Source organism: Pinus tabuliformis, chromosome 1_1, assembly GCF_031772625.1.
Source record: "Pinus tabuliformis cultivar Carrire ecotype Pingquan chromosome 1_1, CPIR1, whole genome shotgun sequence".
NCBI lineage: Eukaryota > Viridiplantae > Streptophyta > Pinopsida > Pinales > Pinaceae > Pinus > Pinus tabuliformis.
The window spans coordinates 338736860-338745914 of NC_142297.1; the positions used below are offsets into that span (position 1 = coordinate 338736860).

Consider the following 9055-nt stretch of genomic DNA (forward strand, 5'->3'; position numbering starts at 1 on the left):
TATGGAACCCCAGACCCAGATAAGGTTCAAACAAGGCTTTTCCTTTCCACCGTCACCCAAAAAATTCCCCTCTCTCTCTATAGGTTGTCGCCTTCTCCTCCAAGGCAATGAAAGAGGTTTATAGACGTATTCTAGAAATTCTGGACTCGAGTAACTGATGAGAAAGCTTCGGTTGTTGGACATCCCCTTCGAAATCATACATTTTCCCTAGCACAGACAACAAAAACCCCTCTGAGGTTGCTACAGTAAAGGCCGTTGATAAATCTGGGGAAGTGGGAAAAAAATAAAAGGAGCCCGTTTACCCGCCAAGCCTTGGGAAAGAACTTTTGACTGTATCCATTTCTCGCAGCAGTAAGTCTCTATCCGACTCCAGTTCTATTATCGAATTTCTATCTTTGGAAGATTTCATGGTTATTGAAACCAGAGTAAATTAAAGGAAAGGAAAAACCATAATAAATTAAATTCAGTTTGAATCCATCAAATAAAATAGACTTCTTTGACTAAGACTGATTGTATCCTAGCTTTAACTGATGGAATGCAAATTTGGCAGCTATGAAAAATAATGTGCAGCATGCACTGAGCATGAGTACAAGAAATTACTAATTAGAGTATATAAAGGTTTTTTAAACCCAAGATGTAAAAATCATATAAAAAGTGATGGCTCTAGGCTAAACCCACATGTGTGTCCTGATTGCCTCAATGAGTTGATATGAGAACAAATGTTGAGATGAATTTAGCTTAGACACCAATAAAAGTCATACCTATTTAAATGAGATTTTAGAACATTGTGTTTCATATTTCAAGATCCTTGAAATGATCTTTATTTGTCATGAACCCCCTTTCCTTTTATACCAGAACCTCAGAGATGCACAAAGGTTGATCCTTTACCTTCAATAAGCATCTACCCAATGGAAAACCATGAACACTATTTTTCAAACCCTCTTGATTGATGTCCAAGGGCCGAGGATACTTCGCCTTTTGTAGCCTTTTATACTTCTCTATGAGACAGAAAAATCCCTAATACAAGGCCGAAGGCATGTCAATGAGCTCAAGAATAATATTATATATATGAGCTTAGATAATAGGAACTTTATAGCTTCATATATGATTTTATATAAACCTGCAACAGAGAAGGAATTCTGAGTGAGACACTATCTCCAAACCAAATTCAATTCAAGGGTGATTTCATAATAGAATATTTGACCCCAAAGTAACCAAAGCTTCTTGGCTGTAGTCATGACAAAAGGCCTTAGATATAGACCATTTGACTAACAATTTGACAGAGAGATCTATCCTAGAGATGCTTGATTGATGAGGCCTTGATCTCATTTCCTTTCTAGGATCTGCAACCTAGAATTTTGCAGTAGGAGTTTTAGTGCTTCATGATGACTGATTTTTGAAGAGGAAGTAGGTCAGTGTTGTCAGAAAACTTCTTGTGATTTATTTCTTCCTTGCCTCGGCTTTCCCTCACCTTAGCTCTGATACCTTGCCCTCACCTTAACTTTGATACCATTCTGGTCGGGCAAGCTAAACATGACAAAACGTTTCTTTGTCGACTGGTTTAAAGCTTATAGCCTTACTCATATCTTGAAGAAAGGGTACTTGCTTCCCTTCCACTTCATAGGTATATGAAAACCCAGTTTTGTAAGCACCCATAACCATGAATATTATACCAACTCCCTATGGTTAGTGCATCAATAATGTAAGTGTAACACCCATCCATTTGGTAGTCATAAGGCTTTTAGGTAAGGTTTTACTAACACTCGCATCCCAGACCATTAAGATCTATCCATGGCCTCAAATGATGTATTTCCTTTACTCAATAGAACACTCATCATTTCTCTCCCCTAATAATCAAATTTTTTCTCTTCATTCTGAATGAGAAATCAATCAACAAGTCACCATTTTAAATGTTAGATCACAATATGTTTAGCTTCTCTCTTGTGCTTACACTCTAGCATTCTCGCAACTTCAGAATCACGAATCTTAAACATAGTCTCATGATGTGCATTCAGGGAGGCATAATTCACCCTTGCTTTGCATCAAATTACCCCCTAGCATTCCCTTTACCTTTACATGCCTCAATGCAAGGCATGCGAATTGGGTACGTACTCAATTAAATTAGTAAGTTGAGGGGCATCATATATACCCAACGTTGCCTACCTATTCTTCCTCTTCCTATGTCGTAGTGTATGAACAGTCAGTCGGACTGGTGAGGATCCCCATTAATAATAACATCTATGTTGGCATCTGAATCAGAATGACGTGTTTCCCTTAATCATATGTTTTGGTTTTTTAACCAAAAAGGCTAACAGAGATATAGACCCTCAAATTTGTCTACTTCCAGCCTCTATGCCCATTTTCTTCTAGGTTTTTACCATGTCAATGTCCCTTTCTTTCGCAAAACTACGTGAAATCAGTTGATCTATCCATTTCGTAATGCCTTTGGTAAATTTTTCTATCAAATGCTCTAAAGTATATATGGGATCTAAGCATTTTTTTGGTTGTTGCTGACTTCATATATTTATGCTAACCATGATATGTGTTTGATGTAGAGGATTATGATTGTGTAAGGGTTGCATTGCTCGATATCAGTTTAGGAGGAGGAGAAGGAGAAAAGTGGTGTTAGGGTTGAGAGCTAAAGATTCCTGTGAAAGGAGGAGGTGTGTGGAATGGAGGGTGGTAGGGCTACCAGCGTGGTAGAAATTGAGGATGGGGACATCGGGGTTTTCATCATTGAATAGTTGTGGTGGGCTTCCTTGTTATCTTTGTGGTCATGCCATTGGTTTTTTTGGCAGCTAGGTTTCATCACTCTGCATCTACATCTGCAACTGGTAAGCTTCTTCCTTCCCTCCTCCCTCACTAGTAAGATTCTTCCTACCCTCCTCCCTCGTTGGTAAGCTTCTTCCTGCCCTCCTCCCTCGTTAGGTTGCTTCTGTCTCTTTTTTGGGGTGGTCCATTGTTAAATTTATCTTTATTGGCAAGCATGCCCTTTCTTAATCTATTAGTATTACAATGAAGTGTAGACTTCTTACAACATTCAAGTAAGATCTCCATTGCAATGAAGTGTAGTTGTCTTATACTATTTTAGAAATATCCCTTTCATTGAGAACCCTTTGAACAATGTATTTATGTGATTTGAGCCTTGGCAGGGAATTATCATCACTCCCGGTTAACCATTGAACCAAGACCCCATGGACCTGCTTCGAAATTTGGTTTGCCTTCACCACCCCTAGTTAACCATTGAACCAAAACCCCATGGACCTACTTTGGAATTTGATTTTCCTTTTTGATTTTTCGTAGGATCTGAAGGCGCAAATGTTATCAAACTTACCTTCCTTGCTTATTGTCAAAAATTTAGCACCTATAACATTTTTGTTGACATTTTGTGAGTTTTCTTTATAGTTTTCCTTTCATTTGATCTGTGTGAAGCTGTGAACTCCATCTCTACATTAACACAGTACAATACCTACCAAGAGAAAGATTCAAAGTTTGTACCTCCTCTCATGCAAGAGCAAAGGTTTTACCAACTGCCCCTAGGGTAATTTCTCTTGCCAAAGATAATGAAACCATTCATCCCACTGGTAAATTTTCTGGGCACTCCTCATTCTGAGTAGGATGGTACTAAGTGTGTGCTGGATTCTACATAAGCTGGATCGGTATTATAAAAATATATTTGTTAAGAGTTCAGTTCAACATCTTACTCATGGGAATTAAATCTTGTGGGAATTGAATCTAGGTGGGAAGGGTAACAATCATTCTTCTCCTCCACTCATTATCCAAGCCAGACCCACTTTCCATCCATAAAGCTAAATCCACTTCTCATCAGTCAAGCTAAAACCAGTTCTGGTCCACCCAACCTAGACCCAATTCACAATGACAATATTTTTCACCAGCTACTTTCTACTATACATATCATTTTCACAATGTTACCACAATGTTCAGAGCACATTGGCTGAAACAAATGATAGATATTGTACACACCATTTTATTATTGATGTGTAACTGAATCTCGATCTTAGCATATGCATGATAGCAAAGCAGCCCCCTTTTTAGCATTTCAATATTTTTATAGATATTCTTCTCCATCAAGTATTTCTACCTGACCTGTTATGCATTTTTTATCATTTAAAATAGTAGGGCACAACTTCTCAGGAGATGGATCTGTTAGAATGGTATTCTCTTTCCACATCTTGAAAACAAATTCTACTTTTCTATGACCATTTTGTTATTTTTCAGGATCTCGGCAATGCACTTGCACTTACGTTAGTTTAATCCCAGAAAATAAATAATGTCCCTAAACTGAAATTTAATCAACCTGAGTGGTTTGAAATAGAGAGGAATTATTGAGGATACTGGAGCTCTGCCCTATGTTTAAAATCACTCTTATCTATTTATCTGTGGGGTTCACAGGAACAGGCAGATGACTGGAGAAAGAAGAGTTTAACGGAGAGCATTGACTCTCTCTTCCCAAAGAAGGCAAGTATAATAAACCTGCTGCATTTGGATATCTTAAGTTTGATTTCTCTCCTATTGAGCAGAGAATTGAAAATAAATTTTATTTACTGGGTAGGTGATTGATGTCATAACAGCTATCACAGAGGACTCGAGAAAGCTAGACTTAAATACTTTTGGACATAATGACTTGTTGGATGGAATGACTTATCTTCCTCATGGGTATTAGAAAAGCCCTTTGAAGTAAACCAAAGGGATATTACTAACTCTGAGGTACGATTGGTGAATATTTTGGTTATTTTCTCTATTGAACATGTAAGGAAACCTATGTGATGATGATCTATGTAGTTGAGTAGGGTTGTATTAAGGAGGAAGTGAAAACTGACATTAGCAGGGGTACTTCTCTATTTCAAACGGTGTACATCAAGCAGAGGAAAACGACTTTTGGAGACAGCTCAGAAAAGTTACATTCACAACAAGATGGTGTGATCTTCAATGAAGAGGGCAAGGAAAATCTTGAGGGGGGTAAAATGAATGACAAGGTGCAGAAAATAAAACTTCCAATGATGAAGAACTTCTTACGAGGTTTCAAGAGGATGACACAGGAAGTGAACATCAAGACGTCAAAGAGAATGCTCTTGATGGTAAATTTTGATTTTCCCTGGTTAACTGATCTATGATGTTGGTAGCCTACCGTAAGGTAATGTTTAGTCAAACTCCTATGGCAATGGTTGTTGTGATGAAACCATTTGCAGCTTGAAGAAAGTCCAACAAAATTTTCACGGAGGGTAAAATTCTTTGCTGCACTAGATTGCTACTTTTTGTTCTCATGGAAAAGCGAATTGTTATATTATTTTCCAAAATCCTTTTTGAATGTTACTTCTCCACTATAAAAATTTTATATTTCTTAGATTTTAGCATAGTATGCTTTAATTTGTAGTAGTTTAATGCTTACAACAATTGAGACAAAAGAGGATGGAGAAAATGTCAATAGAGCTGATTCAACAGGATGAAGAAAAACGAGTTGAGCTTGAAAACGCAGCAATTAAACATTCCAAGGAGGTAGATTCTGCTGTCCTAGAAAAATACTGCATTTGGAGGCTTGAGAATGAGAACAAGAATTCTGACTCCACTGTTAAATTGATGCAAGACCAATTGATCATGGCTAGGGTGTATTCAAGCACTTCCCATGCTAGGAATAATCTTGATTTATACCATGAATTGATGCTTCATGTTAAAGAATGTCAGTGTACATTGGGTGAGGCTAATGTAGATTCTGATCTATCTCAAAGGTAATAGTTTTTGCATTGGTTGCTTCTAAATCAAGAGTATTAAGTGCTTCCATTTTCATTTGGTGTTCATATCCTTTGTTTCTTTTAAAGTTGCAGTCTGTGTGTCAATCTTTCTGCTTTTCATTCTCTTTTTCATGGCCGATAATTGATATGAATGTTTCAGTTCACCTGAGAAGATCAAGGCTATGGGTCATGTCCTATCCAGGGGTAGAGAACAATTTTATGACTGTGTGATAGTAACAAAGAGGTTGTGAGCCATGCTTCAGTCTACAGACGAGCAAGTAAGGACCTTGAAAAAGCAAAGTACATTTTTAAGTCAGTTGCCAACAAAGACTGTTCCCAAGGGCTTGCACTGTCTGTCCATGCAATTGACCATGGATTATTACTTGCTTGCCCTTGAAAAGTGAAATTTCCTAAAAAGGACAAGTTGGAGGATCCAACTCTTTATCACTATGCATTATTTTCTGACAATGTATTGGCTGCATCTGTGATTGTGAATTCAACTGTCATGAATGCTAAGGTGAAGTGTTATGAATTTAAAATACTCTAAAGTTTGGAAGTCCAACAATTTTTCTGCATTTTACACTTAATATTTGGATATCATTATAGGTGATTTACTCATGTTTGCAGGAATCTCAGAAACGTTTATTTCATCTTGTCACAGACAAGTTAAATTTTGGGGCCATGAAAATGTGGTTTTTACTTAATTCCCCAAGGAAAGCTGCGATACATGTAGAAAATGTTGATGGTTTTAAATGGCTCAATTCCTCTTATTGCCCTGTGCTTCACCAACTTCAATCCGCAGCTATGAAAGAGTATTATTTCAATGTAGATCACTTGACTACACTCTCAACACGTTCCTCCAATTTGAAATATATAAATCCAAAATATTTATCCATGCTAAATCATCTTCGTTTCTATCTTCCACAAGTTTATCCCAAACTGGACAAGATCCTTTTCTCGGATGATGATATTTTGGTGCAGGAAGATTTGACGCCCTTGTGGTCAGTAGATCTTCATGGAAAGGTTAATGGTTTAGTGGAAACTTGTGGAAAAAGCTTTCACCGTTTTGACAAATACCTTAATTTTTCTAATCTGCACATAGCCAAGCACTTTGATCCTAATTCTTGTGGTTGGGCATATGGGATAAATGTATTTGATCTCAAAGAATGGAAGAAACAAGATATAACTGGAATATATCAAAAATGGCAGAACATGGTAAGTGAGTAGTGTGGTTTATTTATGTTAATTCCTGTGATGCTTACTTTAAAGTATTTGAAGTAAATCTGAAGTAATTAGCTAGAAAACTTAATGGGTTTTTCTTTGTTCGATTTCTAAGTTTTTCTTTTATTGTATGTTAGAATGAGGATAGAGTGTTGTGGAAGCTTGGAACACTATCCCCTGGATTTTCACATTGGCTGCTTCTAAATCAAGAGTAGTAAGTGCTTCCATTTTCATTTGGTGTTCATATCCTTTGTTTCTTTTAAAGTTACAATCTGCGTGTCAATCTTTCTGCTTTTCATTCTCTTTTTCATGACTGGTAATTGACATGATTGTTTCAGTGCACCTGAGAAGATCAAGGCTATGGGTCATGTCCTATCGAAGGCTAGAGAACAATTTTATGGTTGTGCGAAAGTAACAAAGAAGTTGCAAGCCATGCTTCAGTCTGCAGACGAGCAAGTAAGGACCTTGGAAAAGCAAAGTAAATTTTTAAGTCAGGTGGCAACAAAGTCTATTCCCAAGGGCCTGCACTGTATATCCATGCGATTGACCATAGATTATTACTTTCTTCCTCTTGAAAAGTGATAATTTCCTAAAAAGGACAAGTTGGAGGATCTGACTCTTTATCACTATGCATTATTTTCTGACAATGTATTGGCTGCATCTGTGGTTGTGAATTCAACTGTCATGAATGCTAAGGTGAAGTGTTATTAATTTAAATTACTCTAAAGTTTGGAAGTCCAACAGTTTTGCTGCATTTTACATTTAATATTTGGATCTCATTGTAGGTGATTTACATGTGTTTGCAGGAATCTGAGAAACATGTATTTCATCCCATCATAGACAAGTTAAATTTTGGGGCCATGAAAATCTAGTTTTTACTTAAGCCCCCAGGGAAGGCTACGATACATGTAGAAAATGTAGATGATTTTAAATGGCTCAATTCCTCCTATTGCCCCGTGCTTCGCCAACTTGAATCCGCAGCTATGAAAGAGTATTATTTGAAGGCAGATCACTCAACTACACTCTCAGCACGTTCCTCCAATTTGTAATATATAAATACAAAATGTTTATCCATGCTAAATCATCTTCGTTTCTATATTCCACAAGTTTATCCCAAAATGGACAAGATCCTTTTCTTGGATGATGATATTGTGGTGCAGAAAGATTTGACGCCCTTGTGGTCAGTAGATCTTCATGGAACGGTTAATGGTTTAATGGAAACTTGTGGAGAAAGTTTTCACCGGTTTGACAAATACCTTAATTTTTCCAATCCACACATAGCCAAGCACTTTGATCCTAATGCTTGTGGTTGGGCATATGGGATGAATGTATTTGATCTCAAAGAATGGGAGAAACAAGATATAACTGGAATATATCACAAGTGGAAAAACATGGTAAGTGTGTAGTGTGGTTTATTTATGTTAATTCTTGTGATGCTTACTTTAAAGTATTTGAAGTAAATCTAAATTAATTAGCTAGAAAACTTAATGGGTTTTTCTTTGTTCAATTTCTAAGTTTTTCTTTTATTGTATGTCAGAATGAGGATAGAGTGTTGTGGAAGCTTGGAACACTACCCCCTAGATTGAATGTTTTATGGCCTGACCCATCCTTTGGACAAGTCTTGGTATGTGCTGGGTTTAGGATATAATCCTAGTGTGGACTGTTGAGAGATTGACAATGCAGCTTTTGTTCATTACAATGGGAACATGAAACCTTGGTTAGATTCGGGAATGATGAAGTGCAAGCCTTACTAGACAAAATATATAAAATATGATCATCCTTTCTTACACAGTGCAATATAAATGAATAGCTGTGACCTCAATATTCATACTGCAATAGATTGTGAAATGTAAAGTGTAAAGGCCCTTGATTCTGGTTGATAATTCATTCTAATTCATTTGTTTTTGGAGTTCCACGGAAGGTTTCTAGTTTATGGCTTAATGAGTCAGGTTTTTGGAGGTGCAATGGCCTAACCAAGTTTAAGATTTACAAATTTTATGTCCTCATTGTATTCCTTCATGGTTGGAAGCAACCTCCTATATAAGTATTCTTTTCTTTGTTAGTTAATATTTCTCTTTCATCAA

General features: G+C 36.9%; 1 pseudogene; it reads left to right on the top strand.

The window, feature by feature from the left end:
* Window positions 1–5430: 5430 nt before the first annotated feature.
* On the top strand, window positions 5431–8773 carry LOC149212952 (polygalacturonate 4-alpha-galacturonosyltransferase-like; annotated as a pseudogene).
* Window positions 8774–9055: the final 282 nt, after the last annotated feature.